This window comes from Hyperoodon ampullatus, assembly GCF_949752795.1.
Source record: "Hyperoodon ampullatus genome assembly, chromosome: 3".
Classification (NCBI taxonomy): domain Eukaryota; kingdom Metazoa; phylum Chordata; class Mammalia; order Artiodactyla; family Ziphiidae; genus Hyperoodon; species Hyperoodon ampullatus.
In genome coordinates, this window is record NC_136916.1 from 122293042 (window position 1) to 122316800 (window position 23759).

Below are 23759 nucleotides of genomic sequence, written 5' to 3' on the forward strand. Positions count from 1 at the left end.
GCATGAAGTGAAAAGTAAGTGTTCTGAACCTAGTCTCAGAGTTAATCTCTGTTAATGGTTTTGGCACTCCTCACGTAACAGTGTTCTACCACTTGTTTTCTTTCTTTTTTTTTTTTTTTAAAGACATATTTTAGAGCAGTTTTAGGTTCACAGCAAAATTGAAAGGAAGGTACAAAGATCTTCCATATATCCCCTGTCCCCACACATGCATAGCCTCCCCGACTATCAGCATTCCCCACCAGAGTGGTACCTTTGTTAAAACTGAAAAACCTACGTTGACACATCATAATTACTCAGAGTCCATAGTTTACATGAGGGTTCACTCTTGGTGGTGTGCATTCTGTGTATCTGGACAATTTTATAATAACATGTATCCCCCATGATAGTATCATACAGAGTAGTTCCACTACCCTAAACATCCTCTGTGCTCCACCTGTTTTATTTACTATATCTTGGATATTCCTACATATTATTAGTATACCTTTTTAACAGGAAGTCTTCTACTGAAGACACTTACAATAGTTTATTAAACCAGCTTCATACTGATAAATAAACATTTAATTGTTTTTAGGTGTTTGCTATTATTTACAAAAAAACATAATAAGCATTCTTGATATAAAGTCTTTCTTGCACTTTTGTGAATATAGCTGTAGGATAATGAAAGATTTTAAATGAGGAGAAAAAAAGAATGAGTCAGCAACTATGAACATAGTCATGCACAGGGCAACAATGAGACCATCCAAATTTAATGTTAGAGAATAAATGAGAGCCAGGAAAGGATGGGAAACTAACATGTTTGGTGCATACTATGTACCATAGGTATAATCACATTTTTCCTGTGAACAAGATTGCAAGTTAACAAACATCATTCCCACATTTTAGAGGACTGAACTTAAGTTTAGAAAAGAACAAATGTCTTTATGTGGTCATTCATATTGGGAGATAGGACTGTCCTTCAGACCAAAAGGCATATTCCTGTATAGCCTTCCTGAGGCCAAGGGACTCACCTTGGACCACCTGCAGGCTTTGCGGTAGAACAGGATTTGAACCCCAGAATCTGCCCTCTTTGCTATTATACTATGCTGCCCCCAAGAGGAAAAGTTGTCAGAAACAAAGTAGACACTATTCCTCAAAGGCCTAATGTTCTGTCTCAAACAGTTACCAAAACAAGGATACTAGAACTGAGATAAAGTCAGATGTCCAGGTATGACAACCTGGGGAGATCATTCTTAGCCAGCCTGGTAGTATGTATTCCTTGTTGAGAATATCAGAGAACTGGACCTGCATGTGAAGGTCAAGGGGCCTGTGAAAATATAAATGTCACAGTTGCTGAATACTGGAAAGCTTTGAAAGTGCTATTCTGATCTGGAGAAAAATTGGCATTATAAAAATGTTAAGTAAATGGAGCAAGAAGTTATTCTAAGTAAAATTGCCCAAGCAATATCAGTCATAATGTAGACACTAAATAAATATTCATTGAAATTTTGTTTCATTATTTTAAAATGTGCATATTTAATAACAACCTATATTAGAAGTAGGTTTTGAATACATTTTATTAATTCAATGGAAACTTTACAATTTCTAAAATTTCCACATTAAATACTAATAAATAAAAACATGAAAATAACTTAACACACAACTATTGTTAGACCCAGAAAGAGTTAGGAACTTTAAATGCTGCCCTTATTGAGAAAACTAAACCAAACTAAACTGTCACCTAATAATAATAGATTTAATGTACGTAAAGTCCTGAACAACTATAGAATTAAAAAATATATATATTCAATCAAACCAATTTCTAAATTATTGTGCTTTAAGAGCTTCACTGTATGTTAGAGATGCATATTATTTGAGAGGATACAACAATTAAAATTTCAAGTATGGCTGAATTCCATTAATGGAGGAGAAGAGAGATAACATCACCCATCACAGTTTGTCACAATGAGAGAATGTACTTTATCCCACCAAATACATACAAACATGACTTGAGACTTAATAAAGCCAATCAGTGATATAATTATACCTAATTTTAGCAAAATGTAATATGTGACTAGTTCTACAAAACAGTTCATAATATGATGCCAGACATCTTGTTTTGCAAGTAAATTTATCATAAAATTTCTTAAATGTGTTCTCTAATGCGTCTTAAACATGTTTTTTCAGGCATGTAAAAAGTAAGCACAGTTGAATGATGAGGCATTTGAAAGCAAGTTATGGTAAAATATAATGATCTTTACTACAGACACCAAACCATTTCTACAAACTGCCAGTCAAGAATCAGATTTTCATAAGCCTATAGATGAAAATCTATAATTTCAAGAGAAAAAAGAAATTAATACCTTCTCCTCCTATAAAATAAACATAAGGAAAGAGAAGTTTCTCCAAGTTGTAGCTCCAAAATTATTCCTCTGGATCCAGAAGCAAAGATTTCTGCAAACTATAATCAGGAAATACTGTTACATATTTTGGTTCAGCCAAAATTAAATGAACCACTAAGAAGCAGGCACTGAATTTTGCACTGGTTCAGAACACAGATGTCAGGGCTGTACCAGCTGGGTTCTGACACTTAGTCAGCTGTGAGACTTTAGCAAATTCCTTCGAATCTAGTTCCTTCATCTGCGCTTCAGTTCCCTCATCAGTAACACATTAGCTGATGCTAATAGTAATAAAAATGCCTTCAAAGCGTCATGAGGATTTTGAGTTAACATATGCAAGGCACCTAGAATAGTGTCTAGAACATAGCAGATGAGCAGCTGCCATGTAAACTTCAGCTGTTATTGTTAGTTTTTTTAAATAGATAAAAATTTTTCTGCTCAAGTATCTCACAATATAGGCCTCGTTAAACTAGAGAGTACCAGGGAGAAGCGTTATTGCAATGTGGTAAGTATTAAGATTGTTACCTGCAGAGTGCTTCATATCTTACAAGTAGAGTGCTAGGCACTCTATTAAATCATCATGGGTATGATTTAATACTTACATGTATATATTTAGGTTTATATCATGTCAATATGAGCTTCACAAAAATTATAAAACTCCTGGCAAATATACTTGATTGAATTTCCATTTGAAATATTACTTACGATAGGGTATCTTTATCAAAGTTATTTTCCATTTAACATTTTCTTTGACTCAATTATGACTGAATTTTCCTTTTGCAAGGTTTTGGGAAGTTCCACATAAAAAAGCATTTGTAGAATATACATAGGAACTAGTATAACCCATCGCTATATAGCTAATTTAACAAAAGAGGAGAACACTGGAGATTGATGCAGTCTATGGCCTTCAAATATTAAAATGTTATTTAATTATTGCTGCCATCCATCTACAGCCCATATAATATTTAATGTTGGAGACAACATCCATAAAAGCCAAATAAACTAAATGATATTTTCCAAGTTTTTATTGTTAAGGTCATAAATAAGCTTGGCACAATTAGACTAGCTCCAAGACTTGTCAGATGTTTTAACTTTATACGGCAGTTGGTTGGATATTTAGGGTTAGGCTGTCCTCTAGATAAGTCTCTCTGCAATTACTCTTAAGCTTTTTTTGGGGAAAAAATGGAAATGTATTGATGTTTTAAAATACATAAGGTTTTTTTTTATTTTATAACTGACAATCTGTGGTATCAATCAGGATTCTTAGGAGTCTAGGTTAGCTATTGGGTGTATTTGAATATCTCAATTAAAAATTATAAAGCACAGATATTATTTTTTGTCAAGTACTTTATCCCTAAACTTTTACAATCAAGCATCATTTTTAAACATGCAGTTATTTATCTCTTCATTAAATTGTAATGTTACTTCTCTTGGTAATACAACCAGTTCAGGCTTTGGTCATCAGGCTCTTACAACACTCAAGACTGCCCTGGAGACTTGACATTTATTAACCCCTGGACAAGTTCTGTGTTTAGAACATAGCAAATATCTACATCCATATAAATCATGATACTGCAGATAAAACCAGAATCATGGCCTAGAAATTCAGTCAACAAGTATCCAAACCATATCTTTGGACAAATACAAAGAAGTGACTTTTTAAAAAATTCTCAAAGAATCATAATAGACCAGCTAGAAAATGACTCAAGAAGCACAAAGATGTGGAGCCCTATTCTGAAGAAGCTACAGGAAATGAAAACAGACTGACTGAAATTACAAAAGATGCCTACTGAAGATTGGTTACTCAGATTTCTAAAGAGCAGCTACTCACGGGGCTATAAAGGGAAGAGGTGAACAGTAATTAAAAGAAAGCTCTAGAAGGAGAGATATCATTCTGCATTTTATGCTCTCTTGATCTAAGTATAAATATCATATATGTGAAGGGTCTCAACTTTAGAACTCTTAGAGGTAGATTTATTTCACAATTAATCACTTCTAAACTTCTCAAAATATCATTATTAAAAGAAATATTGTAAGGTAAAAGATGTATCCAAATGGAGTTTCAGGAATTGCATCATCATTATTTTGTGATGAAAATTATCTCACGTAGATTCATAACCTGGCCACAGAGATGTCAGGTTTATCACCAGTTTGTGTTTCCCACAAGAGCTAAGGAAAATGATAGGGATTTCAGAAGGCAACAGAAGATAAATAGAAATTTTCTACTGGTGGTTGAAAAGAATCCTTTCTTCTTAGGGAATCTAAATCTGAACAAATCTAAATTTAGTTGTGTGTGTGTGTGTGTGTGTGTGTGTGTGTAGTTACACAAAGTTAGTTCTCAAATGGTTATATTTTTCCAAATATGTTGTTTAAATATAATACTTCTACTAGCCCAAAGTTCACAGTTAATTATACATAATTATGTATCTTTATATATTCTCCTTTTTACTTGGAAAAAAAGATGATATTACAGAAATAATATTTTTGGGAGTCAAGACAGATATGTGTTCCTCCATATTTATTTAACTTTCTGAATAACATCTTTAGTCATTATATGTGTATTACATTGATTGAGCACTAACTAAATATGCCAAGCACTATAGCAAATGCTTTAGAGACATTATGTTATTTAATTTTCACAATAATTCTAAGAGATAGATACTATTATTATAACCATTTTTCAAGCACAGAAAGTTAAATTATGTAACTTGCTTAAGAACATGTCACAACAGCAGTGAATATGGAACTAGGACTCATCCTAGTCAGGTTGACATCAGAGTCCACATGATTAATCAATATGAGATTCTGCCTTCTTGGAACAGAATGGTCTTGGATATATAGGTTCCCTGTATTCTAGAGTCTTGCTGAGTTCAAACCCCATTATACTACATATAACTCTGTTTATTTAATTCTTAAAATGGGTATGTAAACCAGGAGTTTTTTCCCCTATATTTTTAAACAGATAGATAAACTGAGGCTTAGGGAAGTTAAGTAACTAAGTTCCCTGAGGGAACATGACTAGGAAGTGGAAAAGCCAGTATTTGACAAAAATTGTTTTGACTCCAAAGCCTATGCTCTTCCCAATACACTGCACTGCCATTCATTTCATTCTTATGTAATCTTCCCAACAACACTGCAAGGTAAGTCAGTCCTATTATCTACATTATTATAAACAATGGAACACGTTAAATGACTTGCCTAAGTTCATCCAGTTATTAACTATTGGAGCTAGGGTTCTAGGCCAAGTCTGTGTGACTCAAAAGTTCATTCTCTATGATAAACCTTTGTCACTGAACCATTCTTATGATCAAGCCGCCCATCATAAAGAGGTTTTTGACAGATTAAGAGTTTGTTCATCCTAGTCCTTGCTGTAAGGTCCTGTTTGTTGGTAAATGAATCTCAAGCACAAACTTGACCATTTTATAGCAGTCATTTGTTTTCCTAATCTGATCAAAATGATGCTTGGAAAATATAAAAGACTTAGAAAGATAATAGACTAAGAAGACGGTATTGCCATACAATATTTGGAAACTTTATTTTTGGAAATGAGTTTACAATATTTGGACTACTTTAAGTGAGTTTATTTAAATATTCATTTAAATAATTGAAAATGCCTGTTTTATTTATTTATATACTTCCTCATTTTACCAACAAATTATTTAAGGAGGCTTTAGAATAGTATTTTATTTTTGTTAATAGATGATCTCTAGAATAGATCTTCTTTCAGAAATGGAATTAATGATGATAAAAGTCATTCTTGATTTAGAGATTACATTATGCTTAGCACTTACAGCAAACAGATGGCACACTCAAATTAGGATCATCTGGGGAGGGTTTACTGGTAAAGCAACTAGTTGCAAAAGCATGGGAAAAGGTGGGGGAAACCACAAGGACTAGAGTATATGTCTCAAGCTCTTACCACCCCTCGTCCTGTGTGGATGAGGGAAGGGAGAGTTTGCTGGAATCGGGAAGGATTGAGCGTTGTGTAGAAAAGGTCAGTCTGAGTAAGCAGTGACCTTCTGTCACTAGACATACCAGCTTAAGGTGATTGCAAAGGATGAGAAAAAGAGGGAACTACTGACCCTATATTTCTATCCTCCTGCCTTTTAATCTTATTTCTTGTGCCTCAGATTGGCCTAACTCAACTGTAAGTCAGAGGGTGGGAACCTATCGATGTTAGCTATACAGGTTGGTCTCCCAGGGCAGAAAGTAGGGTGGAGAGGGCAGAGAGAAGACCTGGAGGGACAAATGGAAGTATCCAATACAGAAATTAATACTCATGTTAACTAATTATGTACTCATGTATTCATATGTATTTTATGTAATCAACCAAGTTGCATACATATGTTGCTGCAGTATATCAAAACTTTAGAATAATAATAATTGTGATTAAGAATGTCTAATTATAAATACATAAATATTTGTAATCTATCTCCTAGCAAGAAAACAAAGAGGGCCAGAGTAATATTTTAGAAAACTCAAAAGGGCAATGAGTTAGAATTCCTACACTTAAGTCATTTATTGAAGGTGTGATCTTGAACAAATCAGTTAACCTCTCAATATTTCAGTTTCTGTTCTGTTAAATAGAAATAATAAATGCCCTGTCTCTCTCCTGAGGATGTGGTGATAGTCTATTGGTTACAGTGAATGAGACAGTATTTTGAAAATTTAAAGTATTATTTATTTTCAAGAAGAAAGTATCACATTGAATTAGATCATCTGGAAAACAATCTTAAATTCTGTTGTATTTGATTTTTTAAATGAAAACTCATATTAAGAAATTATGTCTACACATTATTTATATATATATATATATATATTCAATTTAGCTTAACCTGAATGTCCTAATTTCTGTCTTTAAGCACAATTGCCTTTTAAGCACAATTTCTGATTAATTGACAAATATAATACTTACGATATGGTCACCTTACATATGCCTGGAATACTTGTAAAAGAACAAATGTAGCAAGTATACTTTGCCATTCTGAAAATCTCAATCCTATATTAGCAGTTGTGCTTATTTAGATAAGAATATTAAAACACTCCAGAAACATAAAATAATTTATGTAAGTTCTTAAACATGAATTTAGTGGTTAGTTAACCATCCTATTTTCATTCTATATACTCTTCCTGACATATTGTACAACATGGCTCAGTCTATCAGCTATAAGGCAACAACTTCCAGGTCGTTATTATCATTATTATTAATTATTATTAATTGTAGGCCTCTCTACTTTTATATATCATAGGTACCTCAAGCTCAATATGATGAAACGCAATGAGATTATTTTTTATCCAAAATGATACTGCATATCAACATTTCAACATCTCATTTTGTTCAACATCTCATTATCTATCCAGGCACCCAGAAATTTGGATACTAGCCAAGTAGTCACCACCTCCTAATCACCTACAACTAATTCATCACAAAACACACAATTTGGTGGCCCTTGTCTCTAGGCTAACCTTTTCAGTCTACTGTTCACAGTATTGTTGGAGTGATCTTCTAAAATACAAATGTGAATAGTTACTTTTCTGCCTAAAACCTTTTCATATCTTCATAACAGGGTAGTACTTGATGATGGGAGACCATTATTTGAGCTCTGTCCAGTTACCTCTACTTTACCATCACTCCCACCCTACGCTAGTCCCCAACAGATACAGATATCTCCCACCCTCAAACCTTTTCCTAACGATCCATGGTGTTTCAGGTCTCCATATCTTTTGGTCACACTATGCCCTTCCCATAGAATAGTCTTCTTATTCTCCACCCCATCACCACCACCAGTCTGGCAGATACTCATCATCAAAATATGCTCAGTGTTACCACCTCTGTGTGTGCTCCTCACTTTTCCCAAAGAATAGACCACATCGTCTTTTGTGGTCTCTTATCATAGCACCCTTATTTTTTTATCCATCCCTTTTCCCTGACTGGAATGTAAAACTCCTTAAGCTCAACAGTGCTGATTTGGTATTTATAATGATTAGAAAAAGCAGAGGGTTAAAAATTACATATTGAATGAAAGAATGACCAGAAGGATACAATTATATAAGAATAATTTTCTACTTTTACGGTTTTATCTCTGGATTCCCCAACTGTCCTTGATAAACCTAAAAATAATGATTGTTTTTGATACAGTCAGAGGAGTGTACTAAAAATGTATAAAAGAAATGGTTGGATAAGTAATAGTTATAGTAGCATAGTTCTCATATAATGTTTCCCAACAGATAAAACATGCAAAAAAACAGTAAATCTGTTATATTTCACTGTTTCTTTTCAGACTAAGCTCAGGATTTTATTCATAGTTTTATCACGTAACTATTCTTTCACACTGAACTTTCTGCCTCAAAATAATTAGATACTAAGGGAGATAAATTCCCTTTATTTTTTGCCAAGATGAAAGAATTCTCTACTAAATTTGTTCTATCTTAAAATAAGATAAGAATTAAAACACATAAATTTGCATTCTCAATATAAAAGTTTACATTTAAAAAATCAAAGTGTGAGTTAGTCATGTCTTTTACGTCTAGAAACATTTTAAAATTAGAGCTGTACTTATGGGCACTTAAAAAAGAGACGTTATCAACTTCAAGTCACAATTCTTTTCCACCTGAAAATTTTTTCAGATCAAATTTCTCTGCCTACCCTTATGTTGAACTGATATAATTTTGTACTATTTGATTTAATGATAGAATTATATGAACCTTATGCTAATTAATCTATGGTATTTTATTGAGTCCATCTTTTTCCAACCATACATTTTGTTAAAAGTAAGATTAAAAATCTATGTTCTTATTGTGTTTTTTCTAAAGTAAAACAGAAAACATTATCATAGCTAGCATCTACTTTACCCCAGGGGAAAGATTTTATAATGAGAAATACAGCAAACATATTTTCAGTATGTTTCATATAGTGTAAAGGAAATTGAATTTCTTAAAGTTCAAGTATTTGCAACAAATTTAAAAAGAAACAAATTTTGAAGAGAAATTTCTAGAAATTCTTGTCACAAGATTTACAGAAATCTTGTTAGAAGGCTGTATTGTAAGCCAGAGTAGGGAGGCCTTCTAACAGAAACTGTGAATTATTTTCATTTATCACAGCCCTATGGAAAGCAATGACCTGACGAATAAGTCATAGCACAGTTCAGTTAAGTGTATGTGACAGCAGGAGGCACAAAGAGGTAAATGAACTAAGGCAACTAAACAGGCAGAAAGCCCTGGATGGAGCATGAAGGGTATTCCTCTCAGCCATGACTTGTTACAGCTCAGAGGAATCAGACTGGCACAGTCTGATGTGTTAATTTTTTTCCTTTCAATGCATTTTTTTTACTGAGATATAATTGACATATAACATTGTGTAAGTTAAGGCATACAACATGTTGACTTGACACATTCATATATTCAGTGTGATCAGTACCATAGAGGTAGGTAACAGCTCTATCACATCACATAATTATCATTTATTTTTTGTGATTAGAACATTTAAGGTCTGGTCACTTAGCAACCTTGAATCATATAATACAGTATGGTGGTGCGTTAATTTTTGAGACAAAGAGACAAAGGTAAATCAAGTTTAAATTACCAGTCCCATATTACATAGCCAATGTCGATCAATTCAGAAGTCGTTATATCTCCTTACAGCCCTTCTCTCCTAACACATCACATATTTCTATTCATAAGATGTTTCCTGAGAAAAATGCCTGGAGCTGAGGTAGGAAAGACCCCAAACCCCATCAAATATGAAAGTAGAGACATACACAATTGTGTCAGCAGTTGCTTGTGATTCTGGGATTAGTGTGAACAAGAGGGCAGAAGCATAGTTAGCTGTAGAAAATATTTTGTAGTACAAGTCTCACTTCTGGGCCTCATGCTTAAGTCTATTTCTTTTTCCAGTGTCAATCATAATTCCACAGAGCCTCTATTTTCATAAAACACTATAAAAAGATAAACTATGTTACGTAATGACTTAAAGTATAATGTAAATTTTCCAAGTCAAGACTGAATTTTGTGAAAAAGTGCTGGTGTTTGACTGCTTAGGTTCAAATTTTAGCCCTAGTTTGAGCACACATGGACAATTTGTTTAATCTCTTCATGCCTCAGTTTCCCTAATTATCAAAAGGCAAAGCTAACAGTATTTTAGTGTTGTGAGGTGTATATAAGTAAAAATGCCTAAAGCATTTTTAAACAGTGACTGGCACACAGTGAACCCCATGCTTAAATTTTGGTCATTATTGTTATTTTATTACTAAACTTTAACAAAGGCATTCACCTCTAAATAACAATATGGACAATTTTTTCCTTGAGTTTTTATGATATATTTAAAACATATGAACTATATGTGTTAGTATTTTACATTAAATTTTTTTCTATTTCAATTCCCTCTATATTGTTTTAAAGTCTTTCCCCTTTCAAAGCTGACAATATTTCACCCCTGTTTCCTTATTCAATCTTATTTTTTTTTATTCCTCTTCCTACTGTTTTCCAACCTGACTTAAAGAACCTGAAGTGAATTCCTTCACTCCTTGGATGAGTCTTATACCTAGTAAGGGAATATTAAGAAGGTAAAGAAGCCAGTACATCAGTGGCTCAGCAAGAAAGTAGCTCTATACTCAAGCTATCCCTCCCCAGAAAGGAATCTTGTATGTTTATTTATTCATATATATATTTATTTATTTATTTAAGAAACATTTATTGAAATCTGCTCTGTGCCAGGTATTGTGTTGGGCATTCAACATACATTATCTCTTAGCCCTCACAATAACACCATCTGTCTATCTGTTGTTAGCAGTACTATTATTATCAACTACCAACGATTGTGCCTTGGATAAACCTTACTGTGTATGATACTGCTACTGCACAAAGTTGGCAGTACTGTTTTTATCAATCTCAATTTATACATGAAGAAACTAAGGTTCAGAAGTTTTAAGGTTCAGAAGTTTTAAGTAACTGATCCCAAATGGCAAGTGTTAGACACATCTTGCTGACTTTCTCTACAAATAAGTCAGTCAGATAATATTCATACAAAACTAGAGCAGGCCATCATTCACTCATTTATTCATATAAGCATTCATTTTTTTTTCTACAAAAGGTAATTGTGTGCCCAGCTTTGTGCTAGGTATTAGGATAAAGTCTACTTTTAGGGAAAAAATCAGTGATACTTACAAGTGCTGATGCTTTATGTATGTTAACTAACCTACTTCTAGAATGGTCTGGCCAAGTTTTGGTCCAGAGGACTAAATAAAATTGTTCTGCCAACCTGGCTCAAGTGTATTATCCTGTACCATTTGGACCTGATTGCCAAGATTTGGTTATTCTTTTTGAATAACGCTCCTTGAATTGTTGCAAGCCTTTGATTAATTTTCAGAGTTCTGAAAAAGCTGACTTTGACAGCTTTTGCTATTGTTCTCATTGGTTTATTGAAATGCAGATTTTTAGGGTCCTTACTCCATCATTCCAGAATTCCCTCCCTGCTGTGTTTTTTTTTTTTTAAATTCAGAATAGGCAAGGGTTTATTTCTGTAACAAACAACTCTAATATATCAGTGTTCAACAACCAATTATTTCTCACTCATGCTTTCTGTCCCACCTAGGTGATCAGGTGATGGTCATATAGTCACATAGGGGTCTCATTGATGGATGCTAAAACATCTTATGGATGCACAATTTGAAGAATTTATTTATTTATTTATTTATCTTTATTGGAGTATAATTGCTTTACAATGGTGTGTTAGTTTCTTCTTTATAACAAAGTGAATTAGTTATACATATACATATGTTCCCATATCTCTTCTCTCTTGCATCTCCCTCCATCCCACCCTCCCTATCCCACCCCTCTAGGTGGTCACAAAGCACCAAGCTGATCTCCCTGTGCTATTCGGCTGCTTCCCACTAGCTATCTATTTTATGTTTGGTAGTGTATATATGTCCATGCCACTCTCTCACTTTGTCACAGCTTACCCTTCCACCTCCCCATAATCCTCAAGTCCATTCTCTAGTAGGTCTGTGTCTTTATTCCTCTCTTACCCCTAGGTTCTTCATGACATTTTTTTTCTTAAATTCCATATATATGTGTTAGCATACGGTATTTGTCTTTCTCTTTCTGACTTACTTCACTCTGTATGACAGACTCTAGGTCCATCCACCTCATTACAAATAGCTCAATTTCGTTTCTTTTTATGGCTGAGTAATATTCCATTGTATATATGTGCCACATCTTCTTTATCCATTCATCCGATGATGGACACCTCACTTCTAGCATTGCATTCCGGTCTCATTCTTTGTGATCAAATTCATTGTCATCCTTCGGTGGCAGTAACTGAGTCTTGGCTGTTATTTGTTTTGTAATAGTTCAATACCTCCATTGCTGAGGTGGTGCTACCTAGTTTAATCCATCTTCTTAGAAATCATGTTGCTGAATCCCAGTATTGATCCCAACTCTCTGCTTAAAAATCACCTTTTAGAAAGGTGATCCCCTTGCTACTCTCTGTGTATATATCTGACATAGAACTTAGAAAGGGGATGAAGTCACTTCTAATATTCTTTTGTATTAGTCCTGGTATTAATCTTTGTGTATGGTGTAATTTATATAGAAAAGAAAGTCACCTTTCTCTCTCTGGGCCTTATTCTTTGGACTTAGATTTGCAGAGGAAAAGTTATCCTAGATGTAAATGTTTAAGAGATGGTCCTTCCCATACGAAGACAAAAGTCCCAAGCTGAAGATGAGAAAGCTATATTTAAAAACCAGCTGTCTTTGTTGACTGCTACTCTGAGTTTATTTTCCTTTTATTTTAATAAATTTCTTAGTAAATTCTTGTGTAGAGATTTTAGCTCGGTCTACAGTGTACTAGGAGCATGTGATGAAGGGTATTTTGATATCAACGAGGACCATAAGCCCTAAGGTCAATATGGTAGAGAAAACTACAATTAGTGAGAGACCTCCAAGAGAAAGGTTTATCTTTTTACAGGGTAAAAATAAGGTTAGAAGGGCCACTACACCTCAACATAGATAATTCCCTTAGCAACCTTGGAACATTGAAAGTTATATTAAGGAAACCTAGATTTTCCCTTACATAGATATTATATGCTAACTACGCATATCCCTGAACTTCTTGAGAGAAGTCCTTCATGAAGATCTAAGTACATATATCCAGAAATCTGCCATGACCTCCCTCTCCAACTGCAGGCTGGATTAGATCCCCCCCATGTCCCCCCACCTCACTCTGTACCTAACCACACCTACTCTATCAGCCTTTCCTTAATCCATGGACCTACAAGAATTTTGACTTGCCTTGGAATTTCAATGTCTAGAACAGGACTTGGTGCTATTAGATACGCAATAAATTGCTTGTGGAACTTTTATTTAACATTCCTCTTGCTAGTTCAGACTCCTTTTCGTTACTTCCAAAAAGTCTGCCAAGCTGAGCTATTTGTTCCAGTAGGATTTTCTTACTCTTTGAAGTTCGACCCGTCTGACTTTAAGAGTTACTATACTATCATCTAACTCTCTTTTCCCACTGGCATTTTATCTTGCCTCTGCTTTCCTATAAACCACACTAGTATTATTTTTCCTTTCTTTTACTAGCAAGGATCATATTGGGGATTTTAGCTTCCTGAATTAATTTCCTCTTCCTTCATTTCCTTCTACTTGCTTTCACTCCCTTTAATATGTTGAAACTATATGTATGTTGAAACTATACAGTAGGTATCACAAAATTCTAGTCTCTAAATAGTGTTTTCCTCATCTCCCATAATTCTAAACATTGTTTCACATTACTGATCTCACCTTCTTAAAGCTTCTTGCAAAACTCTTGAATTGCTACCTGCTTTGTGAGAGCTTCTTTTTCAGTGCCCTCCAGAGTCTAGACCCTTCTCACTGGAGCATCCATGACACTAATCAGCTATGAACGAAATACTGCTTAAATCAGGTTAGAGGGCAGGTGTCCCTTTCCTGTGATTTACTCATCTGCAGATGGTTTGGATCCAGAAATACTTCTTTATCTCTCAATGCAAATTCCATTCCTTACCAACCACATTGTGTCTGATTTGAGCCCTGTGTTGTTATTGTGTACAATATTGTTATTTTATACAGCGACCTTAATTCTGCTTGTGGTCACTGTCTGGATCAGGGGGCTGCACAGAAACTCCACTCCTGCTCAAACTCTGTGTGCTGCCCCACCCAGAGGGGATTTCAGCCTCAGTTCTGCTGGGAAGACTCAGGAACTACATCCACCCTTTCCCTTTCCCTCTCCCTCTCCCTCCCTTTCTCCCATTCTTCTGACATGGTTGTCCCTTTTCTGTCTTCCCTCACTCCCCTTATCACTCACAAGTCTTAACATGACTTTCCCCATTTTCTTCTTTGGATGGTACTCAGCCTCCTGTCATTTTTCATTACCACAAATCACTTTAAAATTTATTTTCTCTGCTGCTTTCTCTTAAAACAGTACCTGACCCTGCAATATCATTCAATAAAAATCAGCTTCTATTACTATTTTACTTATACCCATTCCACACCCTGGGAAGGCCCAGGGGCTAGGATTTTCTTGGACATAATTGCCTGTGCTGTGTAGTTTACCTCGAGTGATTTCTCCTTGAGCTAAACTCAAAATGTGTGTGTGTGTTGAGGGTGGAGGGATGGGGGAGTTGACTTAGAGCTTTTATAAAACCTCCAGTTATTTGAGACTTCTGTAAAACTATTTACTGGCATGTCGAGATGACATATAAATTCCTGCCAAGGCTTCTTCGGTCTTTTTGTGCTCATCTTTTTGGTTCAATACACAGAGGCTACCTCTTTCACCTATCTTTCCTACCCATTCCAAGCCATTGTGTTGTTTTCCTTTGGTCTCCTAAAAATGTTCCACCCATGTAGCCTCTTGCATGATTGTCACTTTTTTGTATGCCTTTGCCCCCAGTTTTATTAGGTCCCTTGAGAACCCACCCTAATTTATGGGTTGAGTGTGCACAGGCACGCACACAAAAATACATGGTCAGGTTTGTGACCACGTCGTGGTATGTGACCACGTTCATGGTCACACACCCATGAATGAAAACTATTCCTTAAATCCAGAATAACTAGTCGGAATCTAAGACCTTATAGCAAGTTAAATCAGAAGGGACAAACACAGCACAAACTTACAACTGTATCATAATAAAACCTTGCACGTTCATAAAAAATTCTTCCAGCATAAGGACTGTTGAATTAAAATCTTTGATGGTAAAATTTATTCTAAATAAAACCTCACCTCCATGCTGTGCCCTTTCTACATAAGAATTGGAACGAACTATGCATATCCTGCACCTGTTGAGTTATACAGAAAACCTGCAGGAAACCAAGAGTATGAGTACGTGTCATTAAATACAAAAGATTAGAATAAAAACCTTAGGTGGCTATGGTTTCTGGTGTTATTTTAACTCTCCATGCTCTTGTACATTGTATAGCATTAGTGGGCAAAAACTCACATAATAAATTACTAGCCTTATGCTTAAAGTTCTTAGACAATGCATATTATGCGAACATCTATGGCTGTTCTGAGCATACAAAATGATTAAGCCAAACAGAAAGGTTATCACGTTGCGTTTATGAATTTTGATAACAGTGACCTTATGTTCTGCATGTCTGTGACTCTGAAGAGCAGATTTGGGTTCAGCCTTGTGGCAGCTCCTGCGGGGGCTAATCAGGAGAGTTGCTGTGACTAAAACTGAAGTGGAAGTTGCAGCTGCCTGTGAGGTGATTTTCATTAAAGCTGCCTGGCAGTGTCAACACAGAATCCAGACTGAATTTTAGAAATGAAACGTGGCACTTGCAAGGCACTCGGGCAGAGTATTCATAATTTTCTAATGGTGGGATTGCATCTTTTCACTTAGAATGGAAATAAAATCATTAAACAACTAGTGACATAAAATTCACTAAACTGGCTAACTGTGAACATTTTCATATTTCCTTCTAACTAATAATTAAAATATATATGGAGGTTTTGTCATTAAATATACATGTCTTCAGCATTTGAAAATGAATTATAGCTATGGGCAGAGATTAGAGTATAACCCTGAGTTGTGTTAAAGTAATGAAATTGTGAGTATCTTTCTTCTTTTTTCTATTACAGTTATTGTCATGTTGTTTTATCCCTATGAGATAAATGTAAAAATTTTGGTAACAAATTTTGGTTCATTTAAGGACAAAGGTTAATCTTGAGTTAAAATTATATTTATAGTACTATACTTGTATCCTTGGTTTCAAAAAGTAGCTCTATTTACAGAAATTTTTCTAATAAGGTAACAGATATTTAGGGAAAAAACCCATGACTTTCAGGAAACCTCTAATAGATATCAGAGTTTCTATGGCCATTAAGATATAGGTTTAATAAATAGTATTATCTTCGTTATTTCAGTGTTAGTCTACAGATTTCAGATGATAAAATGATCCTATAAGGTGATATAATTCTTTGTTAAAATAAATTTAGTGCTTAGAAACTAGGCTGATAACATAAAAACAGGGAGTATTATTTTCCAAGGGAAATAAAGTGAAGAGGAGTCACATAAATGCTGTATTAAAATAATGGTATTTGGCTTCAGGCTAGAAAAAAATCCCCCTCCCCTCCATTGCTTTACCACAATAAATATATTATTTCTTTAGTCACATGCACATTATATATGATTTTTTAAAATATGTTAAAATTTATTTGAGAAATAATGAGGAAATATCTTAATTCAAGACTATTTGCTGACACGTGACTCCAAGTACCATCCTAGCCTATTAGACATTCTTCCTGTGCCTTTGAGACTGGCTCACAGGAGTCCATTATTGAGCCACATCTTTGACACACACCTTGTGCTCAATAAATATTAGTTTACTAAATGAATTTTTCTAGTTTCTACTACTTCAACTGAAAGGATTCAACCTCTGAATCCTGTGCTCCAGAGCACAGAAAATCTGAATGTCTGGAAGATTCTGTACCAGTGGTAGATAAGAAACACACCTGAAAATTCATGATTGCTTACCAAAAAAATTTAGATTGTTGTTAAGAGCATACATGTATAATTGTATCCTTTTAGATAAGTGCGATAAAATGCTTCTTGTTTTAGTTATTAGGGTCTAAACTGTTTTGTTTTGTTTAACAACCAAAAGAAAAATGAAATAAATCTCAGAATCCAGGAACAAAAGAAGTAATTGTTTTGCTTGGGACCTTACTATCTTAGAACAAATGAGCACCTTCACAGTTTTTTCAGACACAGAACTGCACTGGTGTTTACCACAAAATCTTTCAAGATAATATAAATCCTAGGGGAGACATAAATTTCTCAAAGAGGAAGAGAAAGAAATGGTACAGCTTGATAAGTTGAAGTTGCCAAAACGCTGTAGAACTTGCCTATCTCCATGCATGAGGTTGACTCCTTTGCTTGCAAAAGTCAAATGATAACTTCTTGATGCATGTTATTTGAATGTGTGTGCATAAGTAAATGCAAACACAAAAGTTTTTCAATTCAATTGCTGTTTAAGTCTCAATAGAATGCTAGTCATTTCAATCTGAGAATAATTTGCTTCTGCTTAGTAATACTTGGTACATGGTAACTGCCCCCATCAGTTGATCTCTCCAGCTCCAGGAATCTACTTGTATTATTTAAACCAGGGTTTCCTAATTCAGGCTCTTACTCCAGTTTGCCCTTCTCACTAGTACCTTTGCTCTACATTTTATTCCTCCTGTTCCCCTTCTTAACATGCTGGGTTGGGTTCACTACTGTTTCATAATTGTATAATCTGAAACAGAATTTTGGTTTCTGAAACAGAAATAAGATTTCATAGTTTAAAATCTCTCTACTCACAGCTAAGGGAGTGAGTAATGTGAAAACGTCAGATACTATCACAGGGTCAGTTTGTGCACAGTCTCCTAAGATCTACCTGATACATGTACATGTGCATTTTCTACACATCCTGAGGACTGACTCTGTATGAATATCCACACTTACAATTAATGTCCTTATATAGCATAGAGTTTCTGTATGTATCCCTTATATAAACACATATAAGGGACTTCCCTGGTGGTCCAGTGGCTAAGACACCATGCTCCCAATGCAGGGGGCCCAGGTTCGATCCCTGGTCAGGGAACTAGATCCCACGTGATGCAACTAAAGATCCTGCACAAGGCAACTAAGATCCCATAGCTGCAACTAAGACCCAGCGCAGCCAAATAAATAAATAAATATTTTAAAATACATACATATATACATACATACGTACATATAAGAAGGTGAATAGACTTTTCATACCTATACTCAAATTATATTTTGAACTCTATGAAAAGAAGTCCTTTCCTAACCTGAGTGAACTCGTGTCAATTTTTTAGACATTATAATTAGAAATCTTCCATTAGGATTAGTAGTAACAAGAGCCTGTGGAATTTGTAGAAATAGATAGATGCCCAAGCCCCACCACTATGGATTCTAATTTAGTGTTGAAAAGGGCCAAACCATCTATTTAGTTTTTAATGATCAAAAGTTACTAGTTATTACATAAATTATTGTTATTTAAATTTCAAAATCTATTAGATTTAGAAATATTGCTTTAAGTGTGATCTCCTAAGTGCATATTGATACGTCAAATTCTATATCTCAGGACTCATGGTGAAATAAATACCAGTCACAAAATTCAAATTTTTTCTGATATATCTCTTAACATTTTATTTTAAAAAAAAGCAATATGGGATATTACTCAGCCATAAAAAGAAACAAAATTGAGTTATTTGTAGTGAGGTGGACGGACCTAGAGTCTGTCATACAAAGTGAAGTAAATCAGAAAGAGAAAAACAAATATAGTATGCTAACACATATATATGGAATCTAAAAAGAAAAAAAAAAGGATCTGAAGAACCTAGGGGCAGGACAGGAATAAAGACACAGATGTACAGAATGGACTTGAGGACACGGGGAGGGGGAAGGGTAAGCTGAGACGAAGTGAGATAGTGGCATTGACATATATACACTACCAAATGTAAAATAGATAGCTAGTGGGAAACAGCCGCATAGCACAGGGAGATCAACTCAGTGCTTTGTGACCACCTAGAGGGGTGGGATAGGGAGGGTGGGAGGGAGATACAAGAGGGAGGGGATATGGGGATATAAGTATATGTATAACTGATTCACTTTGTTATACAGCAAAAACTAGCACAACATCATAAAGCAATTATACTCCAATAAAGATGTTAAATAAGAATAATAAATAAACAAATATCAGCAAGTGAATTTTTTAAATGACTAACACTGCAGATATGCAGTAATGTCCCCCATTCTCTATTTCTCTCTCTCATACACACACACACACACACACACATCACTACAGTTGGAAGCATTTTTTGAAAAAACATTTTATCTTAGGCATAATATATTTTTTAAATAATAAAACTGTAGTTGTTAGACAATATCACTTTGCTGATGTTTATACTACAAAGTTTTAAGCAAAATTAAAATATTAACCCTCTGTTTCCTCAGAAATAGACAAATCTTAGAAACTTTACCAAATTTCTCAATTTAGTAATGAGTGATGTACTGTATTTTATGTAGAATTATAGATATTGTTATGTAGATTATATGTAAAACCTCCACAAATAGAATGGTGGAAAAATGGGATAAGAAAAAAAGAGAAACTAGCCAAAATATAAAAAAATGCATGAAAAAAATCAAATATACATAGCTGATAAGTCCAGTGCCTTATCTTCTGCAACTGAATACAAGACTCTGATGGCTATTTGTAAGTCTTTCTGTTTTTTTTTTTTTTTTTACCAGCTATTCAAAATTCCCCTACTTTATGCAATGCTTCAGTTCTCACAGCTTTAGGATGGAGATTTGGTGATTCAAACGTTCATTCCTAAGGAATCAGAATCCTTTGTAGTCCTGACTATATTCTTCTTCTAATATTTACCACTGATGGTGATGTAAACATGGGACTTCAGGGATGCCCTAGATTCTGTTCACACTTTTCCTGGCCCAGTTTTATAGCACCATATCATTTCCTCTTGATGGGAAAGACTTTAATCCCAGTCAACACCTAAAACCCCTATGGTACCTATTCATTCAGGGGCATGCAGAGCACAAGTAGGAGCATTTTTCCATGGACATTAAAATCTGTACAACAGCAGACCGCAAATTAATAGGGATGGGAAGCAATTTTTTTGCAAAGAGATCACCACATATTTGAGTGAGAGTTACCATCTCCATTTCTATCCCTTTGTTCTCAAACATATACTCTAGTTATGGGGATAAAATATTTTATATCATTCACTGGCTTAGTGCATACATCACAGGCTGCCAGAGTGTAACTCAGCACTGACAAGGCACTGTCTCTTAACTATTACCATAACTGTCTTATTTTTTTTTTACAGTCAAATGAAATCATTTTTAAAAGTGATAGTTTGTGACATAACGTGGTGTTGTACAAGTCAGTTAGAAATTCCTCAGAGGATGATTCTGGCAGAGACGTGATGAAGAGAAATAAATTCTAACCCAGAATACATCTATTTACATGTGAGAACAAAAGGCCAACTGAAGGGAATGGGTCCATGTAATAAAACTTCCTTAGGTAGTGTGCAGTGCAGGTCCCTTCAAGGTAACATTCCCCACTGGGGCCCAGTATTGATTGTTCCTCATAGAAAGGTAAGCAATTAACTGGGGCAGTAGCCAAGTTAGCCTTGTCAAGGTGAAAGTTTTAGTACCATGAATAGCCTCTATCTTTAACATGGTCATTTGTATGACCCTACAGAGAAACCACTGAGTAGGCAATTTTCCTTGTTTATTTTGGAGATCTTATGTGTGAGTATTTATATGGTCAAATAGTATCAGGTTCTGGGCCTATGCCGATTGTGAGTGATCCATCTACTTGTAACTTCCACGAACCTCCTTCTCACTAATGTTAGTTCTAAGTCCTACACCACCTAATCATCCTCACAAAGCAATGTAGGTGCTAACTTCAAGCCATCTCTGCTTTTAAACAAAGTAGACAACAAGGTGTACTACTGGATGTCCTGCCCACTGGGAGGATTTCTCTCCTGAATGCTTTTCCAGGGCCACACCTCAGTGAGACAAAAGTGCCCTTCTGGCCTGTGCAAGCATGTCATGTCGAACATTCTGTGGCCCATCCTCCAATAGTTTACTCCTTTATCAACAAGTTTTGGGGACTCTGTATGAGACCCCAGTTTCAGAACAAGGGAGAGAACAGAGTATGCAGAATCAGGCATCCTTGGAATGTGATGGTTAAGAAGAAAAAAAAAGTGAAAATTATATCGCTTAAGTATGAATTGTCATTCTCATGTCCAGAATGGCTGCTATAGTGTGGGCATCTCAATATGGAATCCAAGAAAAGATGATTTTTTCAGAGACATACTTAGACAGGTAGGTAGGCAGTTGTCATGACCTTGTTTGGAGAGAGGAAGTTATCCAAATAAACACCATGTAGTGGAGAAAAATGGTATTTTCAGACAATGCGTGGATTTAGATTCAGGAAATCCAGGTTACAATTCTGGTTCCTAAGAGGGCCAATGCTGAAATGGCAGAATAAAGACCTTCAAAAATCCATTCCTGCATGTGACTGGAGGAATGGAAAAATCTGGAAAAAATTTCAAAGTCAACAAATTTTGAAATCAACATTTTCAGAACTTTGGAAATCAGCTAAAGACCTGCAACAATCTAAAGTGTGTTTATTCAAGAAAAATGGCTGAATCTCAATATGAGCAGCAAGGTATGTTTACTGCCTTAATCTCATTCCTTGCCTCTCCAGCTCTGCAGTAGCCTTGAAAACTAACAGCGTGGCAGTTATAACTACTGTGAAAACCAGCCACTTGGAAGCTACTGGATGAGAAAAATAGGATTGGAATGCCCCCAAACCTCCAGAGAATTGTCAGTATTTGACCTGTGTGGCAGCTACTAAAAAGCTCCGTTCACAAGGGATGTCTTTATTTGATGTGATTTAGGCCCTGCTCTGTGAAACAGCCCATCCTCTGAACATTTGTCAAAAACAATTACAGCCATCTCTTTGTATTTGCAGGCGATTAATTCCAGGACCCACCATGGAGACCAAAATTTGCAGATGCTCAAGTCTCATAGTATTGGTGGTTCCACATCCGTGGATTCAACCAACCTCAAGTCATGTAGTACTGTATGTATTTATTGAAAAAAAATCATGTATAAGTGGACCTGGCAGTTCAAACCCATGTTGTTCAAGGATCAACTGTAGTCATATAGCTGCCTAGGTAGCATTTCAAGTTGGGGCCAATAAGAGGCTGATCAAAAAAAGTAAAAGGGAAAACTGGGGAATGATATGTCATTTAAAAACTCCAACACATTCCTGGGAATCTAGAAAGCTGTATCCATGTGCAGGATTGTGCTCATGCTAAGGAAAGACTTGAGAAGGTTGTAATCTCTGATCTCGAGTTGACCTTGAGGATCTACACAAGCAAAAAGTGAATACTAAGAGAGACTGATGGACTGTTTGACAGAGTATTTATGGTATGTCCCAGTATAAACACAGCACCCCTCAGCAATATCTAGGAGATTCACTGGTTCAAAGCATTGAAGGAAATCTCTGTTCAGTCATTAGTTGACCACTAACTGAAACAAGCAGAGACATCAGTAGCATATATGACGAAGAATACATACCCTACAGTATACATTCAGGAAAGTAACCAAACAAACAGCAAAAACAACAAACCCCAGGAAAGGGGAACATTCTGATTTCCAGAGCTGGAATATTTTATTATTTAAAGTGTCCACTTTTAGCAAAAAATATGATCCATGAAAAGAGGAAAGTATGAACCATATACAGGAATAAAAGCAGTCAATAGATAATGCCTCTGAGGAATCCCAGATGTCGAACTTACTAAACAGAATTTAAATCAGCTATTTTAAACATTGTCCAGGAACTAAAGGAAATCTTGTATGAAGAACAAAAGGAAAGTATGAGAAAGATTTCTTACCAAATAGGAGATATCAATAAAAAGATTATAAAAAAGAATCAAATAGAATTCTGGAGTTGAAACTACAATAACTGAAATAAAAAATTCACTAGAGAATAACAATAGCAGGTTTAAGCAGGCAGCATCAGTGTATTTGAAAATAGGTCAATTGAGATTATCTATTTTAAGGAACTAGAAAAAATAAAAAATAAAAAAATGAACAGAGCTTCAGAGACCTATGGGACAGCATCAAGCATACCAACATACATTTAATGAAAGATCCTGAAGGAGAAGAGAGACAGAAGGAATATTTGAAAAAATACTGGCTGAAAATGGCCCAAATTTACTGGAAAACATTAATCTGTGCCTCTAAGAAGATTAGTGAACTCCAAGTAAGATAAATTCAAAGAAATCTACATGTAAATGTATCATAATCAAAGCTTTGAAGGACA